Source organism: Ambystoma mexicanum, chromosome 9, assembly GCF_040938575.1.
Source record: "Ambystoma mexicanum isolate Mex_15411 chromosome 9, UKY_AmexF1_1, whole genome shotgun sequence".
Lineage (NCBI taxonomy): Eukaryota > Metazoa > Chordata > Amphibia > Caudata > Ambystomatidae > Ambystoma > Ambystoma mexicanum.
Genome location: NC_090931.1, coordinates 127,770,434 through 127,796,092, shown reverse-complemented (window position 1 = coordinate 127,796,092; position 25,659 = coordinate 127,770,434). Strand labels below are relative to the sequence as shown.

Here is a 25,659-nt window from a genome sequence, read left to right as displayed (position 1 = left end):
CAGCCTGCAGAAAGAGGAGTGGGGTCCTGCCCTGGGTTGAGGGCCAGCAGGGCCCCATCTCCATGCTGAATTTAAAACCCCTCTGCGAATCTCCCACAGGGTGCCTTCTTAAAGCCCTGACATCTATTGCTGCCAAGTAGTTCCATGTGATGCGTAACGCCGTCAGCTCCTGACTCTTCAACTCTTTGCATTATGGGAATTGTACTTCAGTTTTCCCAATTCCAAATATGATGATAATGATGTATTATTTATATAGCGCCTTAACCAAAAGCGATTTACAGAGCACATATTTACATACAATATCACCCAACTGAAATTGGTACAAATATGGACCAACAAGTCTTTACACGTAAAATGCTGATGTCTAAACAGCGGGTCGAAACTTACGGTAGCACACGTAACATAACACGAGACCACACAATAAATCATTGTTTTTTTCTTACGCAACAGTACCTGAGAGGGGTCACAGTCCAGTGGCGTGCGTACAATGCGTGTTAGTCGTTTCAGAAAACCGTATCAACTTGTCAATTACATCTTTAAAGCCCCGTCTCATACTTACACACTCAGAATAGCTCTTTGTTGCAGTCCTCTGGCATGATAGCTCAGTGGGTTGACGTCGGCGGTATATGTGATTAAGTATGGCGTTATCCGAATCAGCTTTTGATTCTTTAGGTACTGGCCAAATACATCGAATGCGAGTATGATATGATAGTAAGTGATAATAACACTGATTATTTCGCGCGAAGCAAGAACTTTGTGTATGGAGTGCGATAAACAAACGGTTATGTACCAGTCCCAATATCCAGCAATTCCGTTTTTTTCAAATGTTTTTTTTCTTCTACTTGCATGACCATATCCGCGGTTAAGTCGAAAGTTCACAGACAGTGCAGCCTCAATGTGGCTTGCATCAGCTAGACAGGAACTGACGGCCGGCAAAGAGCCACATTCGGATTTTGTTTAGAAGCCTGCTTCTATTTATTTTGTAAAAATACGATACGAAAAGTATTTCTACCTTACGAAAGAAACTAGAACCCATCAAGTGCACGTGGCATGCCATGTGCAATGATTATATGCTAAAATAGCTCAGTGGGTTAGCCGGCTGCGGTTAATGATAAACTGGGTGCATCCTACAATGCTGGGCTTTTGGAAAATTTTATTTTTTATTGTGTTTTGAACAAATATTTGATCTTTCACAAATCATAAAATACAACAATTTATATTCAATTTTTATACAATAAATAAAAGAAAAACTTAATTTAATAAAATAATTTCCCTACACCATATCACTTAAACATTTCAGGAATAACCTGCATTAAAGTACATTTCATTTAATCATCTTTACCAGAATTTAATAAACCTAAATCATCCAACATTTTTACAATTGCAAACGCTAAAAACAATTCACTTCCCGCACACATTCGGTTACAAAAATCATCTGGATAAACATCCTTATTCTGACTAAAAAAGTGACCCAAATGCTTTTTTCTAAGTTCGGACAATTTAAGGGATTCCGCCAATAAATGTTTCAGAGTTTCTGGTTTTCTTAGGTTGTGACAATGAGCACAAACATTATAAAGTTTTGTCAATGTTTGTGGCACGGACATAGTGAGTTTCCCCTGTGGGGAGGAGATTTAAAGGAATGGTTTAGTCAAAATTTTTTATTGTCCCTACGGGTCGGCCTTGTGTTTTTAAGCCTAAGTCGCTCGATTTTAGAAAAATTTCCTATGGACCTTACCCGAGTTTTCGTCCATTAAACGCACACGAAAACAGGCACCAGGGAGCTGCCATTTTGTGATAATCCTAACACTTGCCCCATCGCCCTGGCTGACCTGCTTCTGCGGCACTAAATCATATCCCCCGCCCCTGAGCCTGACATTATCAAAACATTCATATTCCCCGCCTCTCTCCGTGACGTTTCTGTGCCGCCCAGTCGTCTTCTACGCGACTTCACACAGAACCCGGAAACCAACACAGATCAGCTCACAACACAGCGCGCCACAATTCGGAATATGAAACTGTACTTTAAAATCAAACAGCAACACAGTAAATTTGGTAAAGTACATTTATTTGACATTAAATGTTTATAGAATATTCAGCAATTGCCATATGAACTCCGAAAGTCATATATTTTCTTTTATCTCTATCCGCAAATCCGTAAAATTTTATCGTGAGTCACGCGCTGTTCCTTTATGGTACACAGGGTGTTGGTTTTCGTTCAAAGAAGCACTTTTGTCGCACGTTGAACTACAAGGCTGTTCCATCAAGTAGGCCCTAGGCCAGCGTAAAAGTTGATATGTTGCTTCTAGCCGCTAGTACCGCGTAAGGGCATATGGGCCCTTGGCGATCGTCCCATAAGATCATCAGAATGGTGCAGTTGTTTACATTAAGCTGCAGCTGGCGGTTGAAGAAACCGTCTGCCGGGGTCTGAAACTGGTGGCAGTGGCAAAAGGGAAGTATATACCTGTTTTGAAAACATAAAATTTATAATTAGTCTCGCCAGCCGATCTTTATTAATATTATTCATTTTATTTATTACGGCCAAGCTGAAACTATTTGCTTTCAAGGATAGTGCAATGGAGTATGTTCGGCTCTAAAATCAATGCGAAAACTAACAAAATAAATCGAGGTTAGTACACAATGAGAAACGACTTTTTGTCTACATGCATGTGGAATGTGGACCTGCATGCCCATGTGCCCGCTACAAGGACGATCCCACAAACGTTTTCAAAGCTATTCATTCATTCATTTATTCATGCATCCATTCATTAATTCTTCATTCCGGTATAAAAGCGTCTAAAGAGTTACTTACATTATATTTGCAATTTCTATTGTGTCTCTGCGTAATGCAGTCTGTAAATCCCACTGTGCTCTTGACAACGATTTTTCATATACTGAACTAACATGAAACTCGGTCTAGTTTAAGAATTTTCTGCCTTATCGTCTCTTACGTTATTGCACCCCCCACACCCCCTTCAAATGAAGTTCTTTCGGCATGGTCCCTGTCTCTCAAGGTCAAAAAACAATAGAACCTTATACATCCAGTGCGAGTTGTGGGCCTCTTCAGGGCGCGAGCTGAAAATCAAAGCCGCTGACCTTCACTAGAAATGAGCATACATTCTTTCTTTGCAACATCCCGTAGTAAAGCCATCTGTTAACTTTGGATGACATTCGCGTAGGTGGGAACACTGAGCAGGACACGGGGCATCCATTTTTGTACCCCCTTTACACTCCATTTTGGTGACCAGGCCTCACTGCTATAGTACAGCGCGCAGAGCACATGGCCCACACCCTCGTTCCCACTCTGACTGGAAAACTCCGGAGGTATTTGCAACAGCTAATAAATGTAACACATCACTCTCTGAGATCACGGTCCTGCATGTGAACCGGTCTGAACCAAGCACATGGCTCGTTCATCTCCACAAACGTGTCCTTGCCCACGCACCCTCGCCAGTGGAAACTTACTGACATTCTGACCCTGTGTCCCTGCAAGGTATTCTCTTCATGTGCCAGACCACTGACCACGCCATGATGCCCACCTAGCAGATCCCCAACTAACATTAGACCCTTACTGCAGTATATCGTTGCATATCAATAACAAATGCCACATACCAGAGATTCTTGTGAGCACAGACCCACACTTCAAACAGTGTATTATAGTGGTCAAGACCCTTGACCTAAGGCCTGTATAATCCAATGTTAATTGATAGTATAGATATATGTGTGACTTTTATAGAGACATAACCGACTGAAAGACTTTGAACAAGTTTTATTTAGTGCTTGCATTATTGATAATATATTATGTTAGCTTAGATAGTGACCACCCTGCTTCACAGCGACCTGAACTTCACCCATTCCGAGCACAGATGTCTGACGTCCATCCTTGAATGGAGACACACTTGATTGATTTAAAAAATCGAAACAACTGTTGTTAAAATATATGTGGTGTTTTATTTTGTATCTTATTTTGATGACACAAAAATACAAAACTTTACACATTGTACAGTTCAGGTTGCAGCACAGCGAGAGAAAATCCCCTGTACTGACCGCTGTCACTCGGGAACGTTTCTCTTATGGCACGAACGGCACAGGCGGGTATCACTCTTCGAACGCGGTGTCAAGCCTCCTGCGAAGCCACCATGTAAAGGAACAATAGGCCACCAGCCTGTACCACCTGTGAAAAGGAATGAAACAAACTGTTTTTAAATGACCAAGATAAGTTTAATAAACGTTTGTTGTCAATGACAATTCTTGTAACTGATGGCATTCTGCTCGGACAAATGCTATCTAGACACTGCACACTATTGAAAGACCTTTGTGCGTTACAATGATATGTATATGTAATTTTGCATATAGTAGAAGACCATGAAATAGGAGTGGCATGACAAGCAGAGTATACTTACTCGTTACTCGGATTACGAGGACGAACAGTTGCGCGAAGTTTGTGCATAAGCACCATCATTATCCTCAACACGGACCGTGTGAGGCAGGCTGCCCTGAAGTCTGGCAGCTCGGTGGTGCATTGCGGTCGTGGCTCGCCTTCCGAAATGTAGGCCACGCATCCCGAGTTTTCACAGCAGCAGCAGTTCTCGTCCTCGGTTGGCATTAGCTCGCACCGATTGCATGTGCACCAGGTGGAAACACCGTCCATGCGACTAGGTCCAGGCTCTTCAGCTGTTGAATCGTCCTCCCAACTGCCGTCCGAAGACCCATCGTTTTCGCGTGTTTCCCTTTCCAGTAGTTCCTCCTCGGTATACTCGGGCTCGTACATGTAGGGCATTATTGTATCCATTGTGTGTTAAACAAACTAAAATACTGGTATCTGTTCACACGGGCTACAAGCAACGAAGGTAGCTGACCAGAGCACAGAAACGAGTCACAGAATATTCAAAGTAACAGAGAGAGAGGAATGGAATCGAAAATCTGCTGCTGTGTGTTGTGAAACGGTCTGTTTATACTTATTGAGGAAAGAGGCGTCCTGCCATTTCCATGGCGACATGTCATTAGCTGAAGCGCAGCGAATGTTGACACGGGACGTGCTTTGGCGTTGTGAAATGGGCGGTACGCGTCTGCTGATGACAGGCTCAGGAGCGGGGGATATAATTTAGTGCCGCAAAAGCAGGTCAGCCAGGGCGATGGGGGAAATGATAGGATTATCACAAAATGGCAGCTCCCTGATGCCTGTTTTCGTGTGCGTTTAATGGACGAAAACCTGGGTAAGGTCCATAGGAATTGTTTCTAAAATCGAGCAATTTAGGCTTAAAAACACATGGCCGACCCGTAGGGGCAATAAAAAATTTTGACCGAACCATTCCTTTAATCAAAATTGTAGGAATTGGTACCTAGTAAATGAACACGGATATTGGGTCAAGTATTTCGGCATGTCCTCCAAAGCTTTGTCTAAAATTGAGAATGCGGAATGAACTGTATAACCTCTGATTTGACTTAATGTATAAATCCAATCCAATTCATTTAATGTTTTTTTTAATCCAAGTGGATTTTCATGTAAATCACAACGATCTTTACCAAACCGAGAGAGCAATGCGTCAGTAAATTTCTCCATTAATTTCAAAAAAGGGGATGTTTTGTCACTGTCATGAAGATTCATAAACAAGTAATTGGATTTAGGGAAAAAGATTTTGCCAACAATAGATTTTACACGCCAGTCAAACCAGAAGCGTAACGACAGAATACCGAGTTCAAATCGTAACGACGCCATGGGAAGAGAGGGTGGCAGACCCAGGACCTGCTTCTAGAGCATTGGTCTTCATACTTTTTTGGCTGGGGCCTCCCCGAGCAAAATTTGGGCAGGCCGTGACCCCCCAGAAATGCCAAATGGACAGTATGTATAGCGTGCCGCCACCTGCTCCCATCACAGTCGCTGTGCTCCCTCATTCCACTCCTACCTAGTCCCTGGTCTCTCCCCATTCCATCACACACCCTGGGCTATCCCCACTCTGCTCCCACCACAATCCCACTCTGCACCCACCCACTATGCACCCACGTGTGGGTGCTGACACGCCCTGCTCCAGGCTGCTCTGTCCGTATGTGCGAGGAGGCGCAGGAGCTCCCCCTCAGACATACAGACATGCAGTGCCCCAGCCAGAATTTCCAATGAGCTATGCAATGCTGGTGAAGCAAAACGCCCCAGCACTTGCATGGCTCAGTGAGCATGTGCGGATGGGGAACTAAACTGAACTGTCAAAGGGAAACAGTGTTTCCCTTTGACAGTTCAGCCAGCCCAGGAGCACTCCATCAGCTGGAAAAAGCAGCTGAGGGAGTGCTCACTGTTTCACTGGGCTGACTCCTTAGCGCCTCCATAATGGGTAAGGGGTCACTGGATGGGCGCCCCCTCGCCATTATGAATGAGCTGCCAGGCTCGGACTGGCCTATAGGGCAATGCCTGTACCAAAAATGTAAAATGCTAGTGTGGGCCAGTCAAAATGGGCCACCATTTTGGCCAATGTGGACCAGTTTGATGAGTTACTTTACTATGCAGTAAGTAATTTTGACCATTGTTGCAGAATATATCACCATTGACTTACATTTTAACACAAAGCACCCCCTTGGGTACTATGGAAACAGTGGGCCTCATTACAACCCTGGCGGTAGCTGTGCCGGTAAAACCGGCATGGCTGCCGCCGGCGTTGCATGTGGGTCTGTCACCCGCAAATGGGCAATTACTGGGTCATGCCGAGTTAGGCGGACCTGATAATTGCCCTTTCGCGGGTGCCGGTGCCGGTAGATCCCCAGTCCCATTGGAGCCCCATAGGGCTCAATGGGAGTGGGGAGCTTGGATGCACCGGCACCATTAATAACTGTGCCGGTGCATCCGACGAGCTGTGCTCGCGGGTGCCACACGGCCTGCCATGTCAGACCTGGCGGGCTGTCAGGCACCTGCGAGCACAACTTGTACTATGGCAGTACGGTAGCAACGGTGCCGGTAGTTTACTGGCACCGTTGTTAACGTACCGCCATAGTTGTAATGAAGCCCAGTCTGTGACTAAAGGAATGAATATCCATTTACAACTGTGGGCCACTTTTTCATTTTTGCTGAGACAGTTTCATGCTTCAGCCCGAACATGTGAGCCAACCCTGTCCATTTCTTCCAATCTAAAAAAACAAAAATAAAAAATAAAAATATTTTTTTTAACATTTCATGCTGAGCGCTCATGGCCCCCCCCAGGGATGCACCTGTGGACCCCTCAGGGGCTGCGCCCCACAATTTGAATACCGCTGTTCTAGAGTCTGCCCTCCAGTCTATCCCATGGAATGTCATACGCCGTAGGTTCTATCTCCGTTCCATACAATATCTTCGGGATTACCTTGCCGACATAGAATTTTATTAAATGCTTGATTGAAAATGTACAGTGCCTGTCAAAAATGTGCTTTGTTTGGAATGCCAGTTGATCTATTTAATTCCCAATGTTTTGAATCGTCACCACCTTGTTATACTGTTTAGACAAATTGAATCCCAAATAGATAACCTCGCTCCTGGTTTCAATACAGATACCATGAATAGACCCTTTCACTTGACTGGTTTCCTTCCTGCGATTAATAAATGTGATTATATGACTATGATTAGATCATTCGTTTTTGAGTAATTACTCAATGCTGTGAGAACGCTCTCTAGTCCCATTGGCGAGCTATCCAAGAGGGCGATATCATCTGCATAGGATAATCAGCTGATTCCTTGTCTGCCAATTTTAGGACTGATCAGCGCAGCATTCCTTAATGTTTCATCCAGATAGGCTAGATATAAGTTAAATAAACATGGTGCAACTATGCAGCCTTGATGCAATCCTTTGGATGTGGGGAAGTTGTCATTGAGTGATCCCTTCATATCAATCTGACTTTCACTGATGTACCTTCATGCACATATTAAAGAACAGATAACAGGGATGGCGGTATCCCCCACTTTCTCCATTTTTTCCATAAAAGATGGCGATTGACCATGTCAAATGCCTTGGCGAAGTCTATCAAAGCCACACATATTTTGGTCGGTGAAGAATTCTCCCAGGGACTGGTTCCATCATTTCAGACTGACAAAATTAGTCCATTCAATGTTGTTGATAGTTCCTTCCTAGAACCACATTGAAATTTGGATAGGATGTTTTTTTCTATAATCCACATTTCCAACTTTTCCAAGATGAGTGCTGCAAAAATGTTACTATCAGAGTCTAGAATGGCAATGGGCCGACAGTTGTTCGGATCCAAACAATTGCCTTTTTTGAACACTGGAATAAGGATGGATTCTTTCCAGGACTCTGGCATAGTACAAGTATTAAACAATATCTGTGAAGAGTAGTGTAATTATTAATGACCACAGATCATTGGTCTGTTTGAACAGCAAGCTAGTGAGGATATTCAGCCTTGCAGCATTAGATCCTGAAGATTTTGTGATTAGACACTTAATATCGTCTTGTTGAAAGTCCACATCCCATGTAGACAAATTACTATTCAACTTCTAATTGTAGGGAGTTGGCGGATATATGTCAGCCCAATGTATCCTCCAATCTGTTTAATTAACCCCATTACTTTGTGCTTCAATTTGACCACAACTTGATTCAAGATACTTCGGACCAGGCACTGCAGCATCTCTTCACTATCTTGCTGTACCACAGGAATCTATGATTCCAAAGCCAATTTTTATGTGCTCTTATCTTTTGATAATATATGTCTAGTTCATTATGCGTCAGACGCAATTGTTTAAGATTGGCCCCATGTTTTTTCCTTTTGATCCCATACCAACAGATCAAAGCGATGTACGTGTGTAGTTTTCTTACTCTGGCGTACTCTAGGAGTTTCCCCGTCCCATGTGAATTCTTGAAAACATGAGCTTATACAACATGCATAAATTTCAGCTTTGGGTGCCGTATTCATGTAATTTTTCACTTTCCTTTTTCAATAAATTCCACCCCAACTGAACTATTTAATATGATTTCCACTACTACTCAAAACCAATTTCTGATTTCAGTCAGAGTCTAACTGATTAGTGTACAATTCAAATGTTTTCATAAGTAGATTGTGATCACTCAAGTTTGCCGGTTTGATCCCAAATTGATTACATATTTTAAACATTGATTTAGATAAAATAAAATAATCAATATTCGACATCTGATCTCTTCTTGTCCAGGTTAGCATTTGCACGCGGTCTCCATACACATTTCCGTTTGCAACCAACAGGGCCCATTCTTGAATAACATTTATCCATTTTTTATTTACGGTGGTGCAAGAATTTTTTCTCTGAGTTATAATCTTGCCTATAGCAGGAGTTAAGCTCTCCCGCCATAATCACATGAGTTTCTCCACTAATCAGCCAACTACCGATACACTGCGAAATCTGGTTAAGAAAGTGGTCTATTTCTGAATTCTTTGAATTCCAACATAAGTTTAAAATAAGAATGTTATCTTTTTATCACTAGTTTTAAATAGCACAGAGACAGCTAAAATACTCAGAATATTATCTGATACAATGTTTATTGATTGAAATGTAGAATTTCTGAATTCATTTAATAGACCACGTGCAGGGCGACCTACCCTATGTTTATAGGCAAATTGTTGGATAATTTTAAATCCATCTAACCAAATTTCATTTGTCAGCCATGTTTCTTGTAAAAGAATGAGATCACCTATTTAAGAGATGTTATTTTGCTTTTCATTTTTAAAAAAACCATTGTAACCTTTCGATTTCCATATTAATAAATGAAAGTTATCTAACACCAGATTTCTCTTTATCCGCACATTTTCTTTGCAAACTGGCGTTTAAGAGATTCAATCAACAAAGCCTATCTACCCTGAGACTCAGACATGAATACATTGCTGAGTCTTTCTTGTAAGGGTCCCAGGCAGTCCCCTCTATGGTTTTCTATCCTGGAATCGTATATATCTTTGTCGATTGATTAGTAGGAAATTCTTGTTTACCTATAATAAATCTCTTATTTCTTTTCTTTCCCCATGTTAGGTTTAGTATTTCACTGACCGAGGGTAGCAGGCAAAGTCTTTGAGTAGGTCACTCCAGGGTTTCTGTCAGACCTTTGGTTAAAAACAGAGGGTCTTGCAGAAATGTGGAAAAAACCAAATTGAAGGGAAAAACCCCAGAGATGGTGTAGTTCCTATCCAGTCGGAAGAGTAGTGAAGGTCTTCTTCTGTTGGACGAGGATTTGGGGCTTGAAGATCCTCTGTCCAGATAAGGAGGTCGAACTTGCATCAACCAGTGATGCAGGGCATTAGTGATAAGGATGAGGGACAGGGAATTACTCAAAGGATGGAACGGGCAACCACGTCTGCAACCCGTTGCAGGACAACGTGGACATGGAATTATGCCTAGGAGAAAGGAAAGGCGAGGAGCGCTGGCCAGCGTGTATCAAGAAGGCAGCAAGGAAAAATCTCAATATGCTGCAGAGCCGAAAGGCAGAGTAAGAGTTTGCGCTGACATGGCGCATTCACAAGCACCACAGAAAGAAAACAATGCCCGGCGGAGCCGATGAGTAGAATACAAGTTCGTGCTGACAAGGCACAGTCACAAAGGCAGCACTGAATGAAAGTAGCGTTCGGCAGAGCCCGTGGGTAGAAGATACGTTTGTGCTGGCTAGGCGTCTATGGAAAGGTAGCAAAGAATGAAAATAATGATCGGCGGAGCCGAAGGGCAGCAGGAAAAGGGACGGAAGGGCAGAGCAGGAAGGCACAAGGAGTGCAAGAGATGGAAGCTGGGAGGAAACCGGGAAAGTAGAGCAGAAAGTGGGAAAGAGATTACCGGGTTCGGGATGGCTGGGATCCACAGTCGCTCGGATAACAGCTTGCAGGAGTTCCAGGAGGCACGCTTCAGAAGTAGCAATGCAGCGAGCAATGTCCAAGCTGCGTTTTTATGTTGCTGCTCCTCCTGCTGGAGGAAAGGGGAATTGAACTAGCCTGATACTGTCCGATAGGGTACACAGCTCTGGGCGGCGGCCATCTTGGAACAGGTGGATAACTATCAATGTAGCTTCCAAGTGTGCCAGAGATTCCAGGTATGTTATTCCTGAGAACCCTATATACCATGCACCCATATTTTAATAGTTCAGATTTTTTTTCTCCAGTATTGACCTAATCACAAACAACAATTTCAGATGTATCTTTGCTAAATCTGTTCTAGTTTCATAAGGGAAACTGACATACTTTATGTCTTCAGTTGAAATTCTTTCTAGGGTCGGAATTTCATGTCGCAATTTCAACACATTTGTCCAATTTAGAGTTATATTTAGATTTAGATTTGTCTGAGCTCCATTTAGAGCTCACACCTTTTTTCCCCAGTTTCATCAACTTTAGGAATCAGTACTGATGCTGGATAGCTCTTCGTTTTGTTGTTACTTTTAGCGCACAGGTAGATTTAGCTGATATGCAATCTTGTATTTCAAATAACCCAATCAATTGTTCTCAATCCCACTTAACTACTTCGTTATTGGCTGGCTGACGGAAGGAAGAGCCAACATGGGCGGCCCCTGAGAAGGATGACACTCTGCTTCCCTTTTTTTATCTTTCTTCATCTGTGTGTTATTTAAACTTTGTGGTTTCTCCAACTCTTTTTTGCTGGCAAATGCTCTTTATCTTCTATTCTTTTTTCTCTTGTCCGAGCAACCTGATCAAAACTCACTTTCTTAGCCATATTCTGAGTTTCCGACACTCCTTTAGGTTGATAAGTCGAACTACTGGCCTCACTGAAATTAGCAGTGTTCTGTTTACTGAAGATCCATATGTCTTCATTTAATTGAGTTGTTTGTATAGACATGTTGCATGTTTGTACCTCGACAGACACTGAGGTGTTCTTCAATCTTCGATCATTATTATTAGTTAAGTCAATACAAACATGGCTGTTATTCTCAGTTTGAATAGCAATATTTTGTTGCCTTATTTTTCAGGGTTCTTTCTCTATAGTTTCCTGATCCTTTTAAATTACTGATAGCCTCATCTTCTATTTGTATAGCTCTAAGACATTTCAGAAATTTAGACAGAGCTGATTTATCCTACCATTCTTTGATTTTCTTTTGTGCCTTTTTTGATAACCTTTTTACGGGAGTGTTAACTTCACCCCGTTCTTCTATTTCAAAAAAGGTAGCAGGCGCTCCTCTCTAGAAAGAACATGGCATGATAACCTATTCTGAGATGAGAGTTTGCAGCACACGCTTTTTGCTCACTGTACCTTTCACAGATGGGAAATATCCATTTGCATATCAGTCTTTGTCCCGCCCACATGGGCAGTCCAGCACCGAAATGCTATGGCAATTCCTCTCTGAACAAGAGTACCAAAAGCAACCCCATACACGTGTTTCAGCCTTGTTGGGCCTCATCAGTGAGGTGAAGCTTTGCCTCTCTGAGCACAGTGAGCAGGGAGTCCACGTCTGGTTTCCCCCAGGTAACTCAGGGTGACCAACCCCAAGTTCCTTGCAAATATTTCAAAAAAGGTAGCAGGCGCTCCTCTCTGCATGTTTGTACCTCGACAGACACTGAGGTGTTCTTCAATCTTCGATCATTATTATTAGTTAAGTCAATACAAACATGGCTGTTATTCTCAGTTTGAATAGCAATATTTTGTTGCCTTATTTTTCAGGGTTCTTTCTCTATAGTTTCCTGATCCTTTTAAATTACTGATAGCCTCATCTTCTATTTGTATATCTCTAAGACATTTCAGAAATTTAGACAGAGCTGATTTATCCTACCATTCTTTGATTTTCTTTTGTGCCTTTTTTGATAACCTTTTTACGGGAGTGTTAACTTCACCACGTTCTTCTGTTGTATGATCTCTCTGGTTGTCACTCATGAGTGGCATTTCTGTGCCCAAAGACGGCGACTGTCTGATTACAGTATTGTCTCACTTTATCTGATTAGAGACAACATCTTCCATTGCTGTTTGTTTATCACACAACTTTCTAGTTCTGATTTTAGACTGATTCAGCATCAAGTTACTTAATATGTAAATTTTGCAATTTAGCTCACTTAATACTAATGTGTGTGCTTACACTTCATCTTAAATATTTCGTACAATCCTACTGATGCACTAAAGACAGTATTTATGGCTGATATAGATGGAGAGGTTAATTTGTCCATCAGCCTCCCTCAAGGTATAATGTAAAATCTTTGGACCGAACATTTCCAAGCCTTGAGCCATGTCACTAATAATCAGTTGATCCAAGAGCTGTGATGGTGAATCCGGTAATACATCAATGTTATCATGAGGATGGGCTTCTTTTCCTGAGTGAATATTTAGGAGATGAATATTCACATGAGCGTTAAATCGATGATTCTAAATCTTTCTTAACTTCACCACCCACTGCCAGACAACCCACTATTCCAGCCTCTTCCATTATACTGATATCTGTCATATCACCCAGACACTCAATAGAGTGAATTTTAGAACACTTAGAGCTCCAAACCTCCATACTGGGTTCCACCTGCTTCTAAAAAATCTGTTATCTTTGGATCTCCCCCCGCTGTGTGTTCAGTTATGCGTGGTGCTTTAATTTAGTTGTGGCTTTTTTTCCTGTTCCTTCTACTATAGGGATTTCTTCTCATAGCCTAGGTGGTCTGTTAATTAATAACGGATTGTTGTTCACTGGGTTTTGCATATGTTGTTCATGCAGTCTGGGATCCCTAATACTGGAGCTGTGCATATTGCTTCCTTCCGCTCTTCAAATGCCTCGGACATTTCTTTTGTCCACTGTAAGGTATCCTCCCCTCTCTGTGCATCTTTCGGTGTGCTTAACAAGGGCCCAGTATACGTTCTGTAGTCAAACACCCATGTTCTGCAATAATTACATAGTCCTAGGAACTTCTGCATTTGTCTCATGGTTGTGGGCTATGCTGCCTTGTGTATTGCCACTGCTTTTTCTGGTGTCACTCTTCGCCTGTCTTGTGACATCAGTTGTCCAATGTACAACACCTTTTTCTGGCAATATTGTAATTTGCCCTTACCTGCCTTGTACCATTTTTCTGCAAGCACAGTCAACATGTGTTCGGAGTCATCTCTACACTTTGCTGCAAATCAATAAGTCATCTACGTACCTTATATCGAGACTCTCTAAGTGTACGTTTCCTATGTCCATTTGAAGGAACCTGTTGAATATTGAAGGTGATTCGCAGTACCCTTGAAGAAGTCTAGTGTGCTTCCACTTCTTACTTCTGTATAGAAACGAATTTAAGTCTTGTGAGTCTGGGTGTAGTGGTATAGAGAGGAAAGCATTCTACACATCTATAACCGTGAAGTGGGTTGCTTCCGTAGGAATGTTACACAAAATGGTTGCTGGATTCAGAACTAAAGGAAATTCTGCCTCAACAGTATGGTTAAGAGGGCGCAAGTCCTGTATAAAATGCCATGATCCCCCGTTGCCTTTTTGACAGGGTACACCGCTGTGTTGCACAGTATTTCTGATGGTATTAAGATGCATTGCTTCACCATTGCTGCGATTGTCTCATAGATACCTCGTCTGCCTCCCTCGACAGGGGATATTGCCTAGCTCGTAATAAAATTGCTCCTGGTTTATGTTTTATTTTCACTGCTCCTATACCTTTCAGAAGCCCCACGTCATAGGGACTTGTGGTCCACAAGATGCTGGGGACCTTTGCCAAGTCTTCCTCGAGAAATGTCAGCGGTGCTTGTAGCATCATCACCATTTCTGTAGTACCTCCCTGTAGTGTATCTTTACCCAGTATGTAATGCTAATGTCGAACACTACCTCGTGATCTGGGCGGTTGTCTTTGAACAGTTCTTTGTCCGTCACGTTAGCTAACCAGTACGCTTCAGCCACCACGGACACTGACCTCCATAGTTGTCTGGTGTCATCTGTCCCATGTACTGTTATTCTGTCATCTCCCACGATTACTGCCTCTAATTCTAGTGGTATTATTGCCCCTTCTTTCTCGTCAAGTGTTAGTTCTGGTTTAAACATGTATTAATTTAGAAGGCGCCACAATTTTCCCCAAATCCCTGGGAGCCATGCTATTTTTACTTCAGCCCCATATCAGAATAGCTCTTCATCTGCTGGCGCCCCCCTCTGTACCTTGCGCCCACAATAAGCTTGAATAATTTCCTACACTAAGAAGGTGGATTCCCCAGTGTGGAACACACTATCCCTTTGTCAGTGAATGAGATGGTCATGTTAAGTTTGCTTATGATGTCCCTTCCCATTATGTTTACAGGTGTCTGTTGGGAATACAGCAAGGGTGGAGCTAGATCATGCTCCCCTATAGAAAGTTTAAGATGGTCTGTAAACGGAACCAATTCCGTCACCCCAGAAAATCCCTTAGCATTCATGGCATTGCCTGACATTCTGTACCTTCCCTCTCAGATGCAGAATCTAGTTGCCCCTGTGTCTACAAGAAAGGAAAAAGTCTTGTCACCTATCATCACCCCTATGCTTCCTCCGCTGGGTTGGGTGTAATCGATAGGATGGAACACATCAGGTCTGTCTGTGGGCTGTCCTATCGAGGGTATATTGACATTCTGTTCCCTGAAAATGCGTTTCCCACCACCATGGTAGCCCCACCTAGTTTCCGAATAGGAGTCATCCCCATGGAGTTTGTGCGTGCTAGTGTCCCGTCAGGTTATGGTGCTGTGGTTGGTGGTTGTGTGTTATTCTGTACCTGTGGCATCTGGGGTGTCTGTGAATACTGCTGTGCTGGTGCCTGCATTTGTGGTCTCTGTGTCATGGGTTGGTGTGTCTGCAAGTACGTGTTTGGTGTCTGTCCTTGTCGTTCTGTCTGGTCTTGGGTGTAGTGCTCAGTATGTTCCCCTTGATATGTTGGCTGATATTTCATTCCCTCATTCTGCTGCATCCCCCCTCTGCTACTGAACACACTAGAGATGTGCCCTACCTGTTCGCACACCCAGAACTTGGGTGGTTCTCTCATCTGTCTCTGGTACCCCCCAGCAAAAACCTCGGAACCTTGTTGTACTGGTTGCCCATATCCGCGTTACCCTCCCGAAAACCCCTCTTGGATTTGTTGCATTTGATGCCCATACCCGCATCCCCTAGGTGGCCCCCATCTCCCTCGGAATCCATGCTGTGAATCCTCACACTCCACGAACCCTCCTCCCGCAGGCGGTGGTGCGTACTGTGTCTGTGGTGTGCTCTGTCCTCCCGTGCTTGTTAACACTGCCCCTTCCATGGCATATTTAGACAGTTTTTTCTGCACTAACTTCACCTCCTCCTTTCTTTCCTCTAGTTTTTTCCTCACACTTTCTTGAATTAACCTGCAGTAATGTACTATTGTACGTTGCATTTCTGACCACGACTTTCCCTCCATCCCCACTAACATCTGTAGTTGCTTTTGCACCTGCTCTGTTAACCCTTGGCATAGTATATGATCAAATAATGCCACTGTTTTATCCCACGGTTCTCGCGTTTCAAGTTTCCATAACTCTTGAATAGCCTGAATATATTGTAGGGCGTCATCATCTTCCCCCATTTTGCATGCCATGATCGTGCTGATATCTGATGTTTCTGTGCACTGCACCCATAGAGCTTGCCATACAGCCGCTCAGCAGTTATTAAACAGTGAACCATTGTGCGCCATGTTTTGGGTGGTTAATCCTTGGTATCAAGCCCTTTTCCATACATCATCGGCAGCCTCTCTGAGGATCGCCGCTAATAAACCCTTAATGTCACCTACCACTAGTGTCTGTCCTGCTGTAATTCTTTCCATTTCATATATCCATTTTCCCACACACGCGGTCAATGTGGGTAGCTTACACCTCGAGTTTTCCGTGACGATCTGTTGCCTTGGTATATATTGAGGTCACCCCCTCCCTTCTCCAGTAAGGGGAACTGTGTCAGCCCGATCTCCCCCTCCAGTCTCCCAGTGTTTTTGGTGGCAGTGAATACCCTCTGTAATTTTTCCCTCCTGCACACTGGAAGGTCCCTTAGTGTCTGTGTGTATGAGGTAGCGCTGTAAATGCTGTGCGATATAGACCTACAATGATGTACCCTTTCGTCTTTGTCACCCCACAATCCACTCCCGTCCTTGTCCGATCCCTCTATCGTGTCTCGGTCTGTGCCCTTCCCTAAGTTTCCTCGGACAGGCCGTCCTAGTCCCTCATCCTCTCTTCCTCTGAAGTCATCGTCCGACCTAGTGTTTCTGCCATCACTGTCAGAATCATATTGGAAGCTTAGCCTTCTCAACATAGTTTCTCCCTGCTGTCCTTTCTCCATGTCAATCATGCCTCTGCAGTCCCGACTCATGTATTGCTTTTGCTAGATAGCGTGGCTGCCCTGTCACACCTCTATCTACTTGCTCTTCCTTCTCCATGTTATCCTCAAAACGTGCTCAACCCAACTTAATCCTTACTTCTCTCACTGTGCATGCTTCCTCCACCTTGTGCCTATGCTCTCTTACGAGCCACTCTATTTCTAACTTTCTCTTCTTCTTTTTTATCTGTACTTGCCTTTCCCTTTTTTCATCTTCCCTTTTCCTCGCTATCTCCTCAAGCTCTCTCTTTCTCCTCATCTCTCGCTGTCATCGCTCTAGTTTTTCTTCCTTTTGCTTTTTTCTTCACACTCTCTCACGTTCCTCCCTTTCCTAGTTTTCTTGTCTCTCCACTTCTTCCATTATCTCTGCCCATTCTCTTGCTTCACTATTTTCCTTACACCCTGTTACTTCCTTACTCACCCCTTCTATTTTTCCTGCTGTCTTCCTGTCTAGTTTCAGTAATATTTGTCTCCCAACCACTCGTTCGATACTATATTCTCCATAATATATATCTCTGGAGTATAGCTCAGCGGCAACATGCTCACCTTGGAAGCAAGACGACATGGAGCAACACAAGTTCGATCCCCGGGTCCGTGCTTAGAAACCTCTCGCTATTAAGTGCTTTATAAATAACCTAGCATATCGTATCATTCTCTCTCTTTTTCCCCCTGTTCCCAGGTCACTGTCTTTTACTCTTATCTGTGTCTTGCTGCGCCGCCCTTTTTTCCAACTTTGGCACCTGTTGTTCCTCCTCCTACCTGTCCGACCCCTTTCTGCCCCTCCTCCCTAGTGTATGGTGGAGGTGCGAATGTTGGGTTTGTGGACCCCGCCGCTGCTCTCAATTCCCATATTTGGTATACTCCCTGTACTCCTGCTGCTGCCCCTTCATTCCCATGTTCAGGAGGAGTATGCAAAGTGGGGTCCGAGGGCTTTACACGCGGGTCTCCTGTTGGCTCAGCATCCATTGATGCTGCGCCACATCCTCTCCGTTGTCTTGGCACATTTTCCAGAGCTCAAATATTGCCATACGGTTGCTCAACTTTTTCCCCTTATAAACCTCTTGTATGTGTGTATGTAATGGTTGCTGCACATATTTGGAGAAGCTTCTGCCCTTTGGCTATGGTTTAGGAAGTTTATCTTCTGTGCTCTGTGTCCATTCCGTGCTATATTTACAAATCTTGTCCTTATATCGTGGAAGGGACGGCACATGTGCTGGAGGGTGTGTCCCCAACAATTATTCCATGATAAATTATTCTTTATACTTACTTGACCCCAAGTCATGGCTTTCAATATTTCCACAGTCTCTTAATAGACATACTACCTTCACATTTTTCAATTGACAGTTCTTTTCATACATTGGTGAACCTCTCTGGCTCTCAATCAATACCTTGGGAGTGCTCTGCGCACCTCCTCCTTACAACCTTTTGTCTCCTTGATCACACCCAATATTCTCACGCATGCACCTTCCACACACCACCTCAAAACACCACAAATCGTTTGCACCTCATCGTGCTTTTCAAGTCCAACACAGAAACCTCAATGGTGAGGTCACCTTTAAACTGCATAAGTGAAGGAAACAAACCAAGGACAGTGCTCACAATACCATTTCCCAGTTATGCCGTTATTTTCACAAACACAGACAACATATACCCACAGCCATGGTCCTGCCTCTTAACAGGGGATATCAATATTTCACGTGCTCAATCTGTACCTACAGTGCCGCCTTGTAGATAAAATGCGTCCGCAAGACTTAACCAGAAGAACATCTTACGCGGTTCAAGCTAGCCTCAATTGCTAAGCCCCATACACGGGGAAACCATCTTCCATGACCCAAGTTAAAATGCACAATCCACATGGAATCAACTTTTTACATAACCTCTGTCCTCCGTACCAATAGTCTAGGCTAACCACCCAAAGCGTTTACCTCAACATCAAATGTTCCCTATCCATGAAAAAATGACATCTACCTCCGCTTCTTTCTCAACTATACTTCTCAATGCTTCAATGATACTGAACAGTACTCATCACCACCCCACAGATAATTTTACCACCCCCCTCTATTGCTGTGTGGCTGAGTCAATACTTACACTCCGTAATCCACTGACATTGCTCGGCCACAGGCTCTCCCCAAAACTGCCACCCCGCCCTCCTGGTCTGCTGGGCTCCTCACGGACCACGGGCAGGATATTCTCCAATGCAGCTCCTGATGACCTCTGCACGGGGTGCAACTCCGTGTGACTCATGCTCCCTGGTTCACCTCGCAGCCCTCCAGGCTTTGCGACGGAAGAGGCGGCTCTATGCCGAATAGGCGTAATGAATCGTCCTCTGCTACCAATTTGTAAACAGGTATACCAGAGGACCAAGGTTTGTGCTTGTTAAGCAGAATCATATGCAGTACCCTTTGGGTACACTGCACACAATTAAGACTACAAGTGTCAGTACAATTTCAGCTTTAGTACAAGTCTGTACTACACAGTAATGTGGTAGCAGCGGCTGAGCAGCCAGACATATCTCAAGAGTAAAGTGAGCAGTACAACAGGTTACACAAAGGACTAGCAATTACAGTGATTCAAACAAACACTTACTCAAGGTTTCTTGGTAAAAGAATATACATTTATTTACACAATCATTTGGAAAACATTCCACTAGCAAAAGCAGCTCAATACCACAATCTAATACACTACAATACACAACTAATCAGTTTCTGAACAAGTTCAGCTCCCCTGAAGTGGGAGCAAAATGGCACTTCAGTTACTTTAAAAAGTGGTAAAAAGACAAGGTCATAAGAATCAACAGCACAAATACTTTCATATGCAGGGAAAAGGGTTTCAGTTCACTACAACCAGCAATTCAATTCAATAGGCATGGGCTAAAGTCAATGGTTCAGAGTCTTGATAGCACAGTTCTGGTAGTAAACGGTTAAGTCGTTGCCACAGGTCTTAGAAGAATTTGGTCAGACGAAAAGTTAGATGTTGGTTTAGGGAAGGACAAGCCTTCAAAGTTGGGAAAGTTTCGGAGACTTTCACCGCGGCCGAATAGAGTTCTGCACCACAGTTGCATAGTACCTTGTAAGTGAAGAAAAGCTGTAGCTGAGGCAGTTGTTCCTGGCAGTTCGTGCAGATCTCGCTGTTCCTGTGCTTCAGTCGTGGGGACAAGAAGGAGGACTTTGGGAGGTTCCTGCACTGCCCAGGGAAGAGGCCACAAGCTTGGCAACAGTCTGATAGTCCGATATCCGTGGGGAACTAGGTGGGATCTCCTGGCACTATCCTACTAACTACCAGACTGTTGACACAGCAAACGTTAAGTGTCTGCCCAGCCCTGATGAATGTGGCCCCTACCTTGTCTGTGCCACTGAAACCGGTAGGCTCTTTGTGGCTTTGTTACCAGGAAAAAATCCAGACGAGCAGACATTTTCTCTTTAGCTCGTCAGATTTCCTTCCCCCTTTTTCTGACTCCCGCCGAGAATAAAGATGAAAAGCAGTAATATTATGCTCTGGATCCAAAAGAATAAATAAAAAATAATATAAAGACCAGAAGAGAAGATATAACATGGGAGATTAATATTTATATTTTTAAGAGATTTTGGAAACATCCGGATACTATTCTTCCAAAGAAAAACGAACACAAGTATCCAACAGAAATACATATATATGTGTTCCTGCATCCTGTGGATAGAGAAATGTAATAAAAAAATCCTTTTTCATCTATGAAGCAGTTTTTAACAAAAAGAAGCAATCCCAAGTACCTCACAAGAAGGCGAATTTAAATCCAAATTAAACCTTGGATCACAATATCCCCTACAACCGATCAACCTGAGTCTTCTAATGTTTTAATATATAAGGGTACACTCAGGCATGAGACCCTCTCCATCTTGTGGTCCCTTTTGTGTCAAATACATCTCAAACAGATTACACAGGCAAGGTGCTCAAATGGTAGAGCCGCAGTTGCTCCAATGCCAGCTGTTCCTGTACTTGTGACACAAGTTACATTTGTAAGATGTTGTTTTGCCATTTTATTTTATGACGCGTTATATTTGCCCAAAAACGATTACTTGATACTAACAGAAATGTATTCATACCGTTCTCGCCGCATCTCTGAAATCTGTCACTTCCTGAACAGAGGGGAACCTTAGTCCTGCCGGAACTCGAACACCAGACACTTATCCCCGACACTTCCCGCCCATGTTTTTCTCTGGGTGCAATTAATATAGGGACTCCTCCTTTCTCCTTCTTTAGCTAGTTAAAGGGCCAGTTGTAATTCTGCAAAATCCTGTTTCAACGCCAGAAACAAGCTGACTGCCGACACCGTAGACGCCAAATTCTTGTCCCCCCCACTTCCCCTTTGATTCTGTGATGAGGATAATCAACATTTCCTCTTCAACGGATGGATGAAATGAGTGCCATAGAGCTGGGGTAGCTGTAGCGTTGATCATTAAAGCGCCTGGGAGCTGCAAGCCTGCGCAGTGAGGGAGAAGGGGTAGGAGCCGAATGTGACATGTGGCACATGCCACAGCGTGCCACAGCATGCCACCAATCTCTGGACTGGCTGATGGAAAATGTGCAGTTTTAAGGAGTTCAAACATATTGTACAAGTGAAAAATACCCTCTCAATCATTGTGGGATTGTTTTATATTGAAACACTTTCAGCAAATGCATAGTTTAAGTACTTATCATGCCACAGCATGTCACCAATCTCGGTACTAGCTGATGTCAAATTTGCTGTTTAAATGACTTTCAAGACATTAAACAAGTGAGTTAAAAGCTTCACAATCCTTTTGCGATGTTAATAAATCAAATAATTAAAAAAAATGTGGATTCTGACAGCTACTTAGAACTTTCAACCTCATGCACTGTAGTCTTCAGTTCTACAGTTGCACCAAAGCTTTACATAGGAAATGTCTGGTGCTAGTTCTTATGACCTATTCAAACAGCAGGGCCCAACAGTCCCTTTTCAGTGTCAATTCTAACGTGGCATGCCACCTAGATATGTCTTATATCTCCTTCAAATCACTGTTTTCATTGCTTCAAAATTACTTCAGGCATCTCACCTCTTAGTCTCTTGTCTTATGTTTCATACCTTTCAGCAATTGAATGTTTGGAAGCACTTGGAACTCCAGCATGCCACAGCATGTCACCCCTCTCGGGACTAGCTCATGTCAAATTTACTGTTTAAATGACTTTTAAGACATTAAACAAGTGAGTTAAAAGCCTCACAATGCTTTTGCGATGTTAATAAATCAAATAATAAAAAAAAAATGTGGATGCTGACAGCTGCCTAGAACTCTCAACCTCATGCACTGTAGTCCAGAGTACTACAGTTACACCAATGCTTTATGTTGAAAATGGCTGGTGCTAGTTCTTATGACCTATTCAAACAGCAGGGCCCAACAGTCTCTTTTCAGTGTCAATTCTAACGTGGCATGCCACCTAGATATGTCTTATATCTCCTTCAAATCACTGTTTTCATTGCTTCAAAATTACTTCAGGCATCTCACCTCTTAGTCTCTTGTCTTATGTTTCATACCTTTCAGCAATTGAATGTTTGGAAGCACTTGGAACTCCAGCATGCCACAGCATGTCACCCCTCTTGGGACTAGCTCATGTCAAATTTACTGTTTAAATGACTTTTAAGACATTAAACAAGTGAGTAAAAAGCCTCACAATCATTGGGAGATGTTATAAATGAAATTTAAAAATAAAATTGAATATTGAGAGCTTCCTACCTCGTGCACTGTAGTCTGAAGCTCAACCATTGCACCACTGCTTTAGATGGGAAATATCTGGTGCTAGTTCTTATGACCTATTTAAACACCAGGGCCTGAAAGTTCCTTTTTAGTGTCTATTTTAGCGTGGCATGCCACCTAAATATTTCTTTATATCTGCTTCAAATCAGTTTTTTCATTGCTTCAAAATTACTTCAGGAATCTTACCTCTTAGCCTCTTGTGTTTTATTTCATAACTTTCAGCCACTTGGAACTCCAGCATGCCACAGCATGTCATCAATCTCTGGACTAGCTGATGTAAACTGTACTGTTTAAATGGCTTCAAAGACATTAAACAAGTGACGAAATAGTCTCAAGACCATTGAGAGATGTTATAAATTAAATTTAATAATAAGAAGCCTGTACGTCACCTTGCGGCTGCTAGCTGTCTGTCTCCTGTGCATTACACAATATGGCCTGGGTATAAGTAGAATCCTCTGACAGCGAGTAAAGCAGAGAAGGGCCTTCAAACATTCTGCAGGACCCCTCTCTGGGACAGCTGATGGACAAAGCAGCATGGGCAGGCATAGTACCGCTATCCCATAAGCTGGACTGTCTCCTGGGCTGGTTCGCCTTCTCGCAAAGGCCGACAGCTGTGAGGCCCAAAGCCTGCAAGAGACAATGGCAGGAGGAACATAAGGCCAGTGGCGAACCACTGTCCGAATCACGCAAAGGACACACAAAAGAGAGGCATGCTAAGGGAAAGGTGTGATGGAAGGGACAAGGTGGAATACTCCTTAGCCCACAGGAAGACCAAGAGGGCACTGAATGGGATTCCAGCAGCACTGAGAGTTCTCACCTTTCTGTGAGCTTGGCCACTCCTCCGGAAGGAGAACCGTGCAAAAGGCACAATAAGAGCGTTTAGAAATGCAGAGATAGTTCCCTGGTCGACCCCTTTCATCCAGACCTGCTACTCCACCCGAGATCCTCGGAAGGGAGACTCTCACTTAAGGCCAAAAGGTACTTGAGCAAGTGACTGCGCACGCCTTTAAATAAGGAGGTGAGAGGCTAATTGAAAGCACAATATCCCAGACCTTCTCTGCCGGATAAAGTACCGGACACTCTGGAGGTGGACTCATTCATGGTGAAGCACACCAAGGACCTGAAAAGGGCATTGACCGCTCATGGATAGCGTGCCAGGAAACACTCCCCGATTCCATAGGTCCATTGGCCAAGATCATTAAAATGGCGGAAGAGACCAAAGAGGCCCTGCCAATGGATGTGCATATTCTGGCTAATTGGGCACAAAGAGCAGTTTGTTTAATAAGTAATACCAACTGTACAATAGCAGCGGAGAGCAGACGGTCGATTGTAGTAAAGATCGACCTGAAACTCAGGGAGTTGGCATCCTCTGAGGCCACTGCAGCAGCTAAAGAGCTTTTGTTTAGAGAAGCATTTGTCAAAGACATGTCCAGATTTGTTAACACCTTTGCTGCTCTGGACAAAGGTCAGACATTGTTAAAAAAGAGTGTTTGTGCCCTGTGTATCTGCCAGGGTGGCAGAAGCAGAGGCGTCTCCGCTAGCCACTGAGGAGGCCAGAGGCCCTATAGAGGAAACAACTAGTGACAGCAGGAAGACAGAAGGCTGAATCCTTCCTTCCCCTCCCGTGAAAGAGGCAGGGGTAGGGGTTGGCACTGCAGCAGCATGTGAGAGTACAGTCGTATGCACACAGTGCAGCAGCAAGCAATGATATGATGTGATATGGCATTTGTAACGCGCCTATACACAAGTGTTTCAAGGCGCAATTCCCGCGATAGTTGGTAGGCTAGCGATGCACCTAAGTGCTTGGGAGGAGCTTACCGTGGACTCTTGGGTCGCAGAGACTGTTCAGGGGTGTTGTCTGTAATTTTTAAAGAGCACAAACTAAACCGCAGCACCCTTTCGCAATTTCAGAGTGTTAGGCAGAATCACATGCAGTACCCTTTGGGAACACTACATGCAATTAATACTACAAGTGTCAGTATCATTTCACCTTTGCTACAAGCCTGTACTACACAGTTATGTGGTAGCATTGGCTGACCAGCCAGACTTATCTCAAGAGTTGAAGTGAGCAGTAGAACAAGTTACACAAAGGGACCAACAAATACAGTGGTTCAACTCAAGGTTTCTTGGTAAAAGCATACACATTTATTTACACAGTCAATTAGAAAACATTACACTAACAAAAGCAGCCTAATATCATACACTAATACACCACAATACACAACCAATAAGTTACTGAACAAGTTCAGCTCCCCTGAAGTGGGAGCAAAATGGCACTTCAGTTACTTTAAAAAAGGGGTAAATAGACAAGGTCATAAGAAATGCAGCCCAAATACATTCATAGGTAGGGCAAAGGGTTTCAGTTAACTACAACCAGCAATTAAATTCGATAGGCCTGGGTCAAAGTCAATGGTTCAGAGTCTTTGTATAGGATAGCACAGTTCTGGTAGATAACAGTTAAGTCTTTGCCACGGTTTTTAGAAGAATTCGGCCAGGTGAAAAGTTAGACAAATTTTTAGGGAAGGACCAGCCTTCAAAGACGGGAAAGTTTCACAAACTTTCTCTGTGGTCGAAAAGATTCCGGACCGGGTTTGCACAGTACCTTTAAAGTGAAGAAGAGCTGTAGCTGAGGCAGTTGTTCCTGGCAGTTTGAGCTGTTCCTGAGGTTTAGTCGTGGGGACAAGAAGGAGGACGTCGGG

At 43.5% G+C, this 25,659-nt stretch overlaps 1 long non-coding RNA gene across 1 annotated transcript in view; it reads left to right on the top strand.

The window, feature by feature from the left end:
- The window catches only part of LOC138487730 (uncharacterized), a 187,402-nt gene that overhangs the window by 94,365 nt on the left and 67,378 nt on the right, over positions 1–25,659 (top strand). The window lies entirely within an intron of this gene.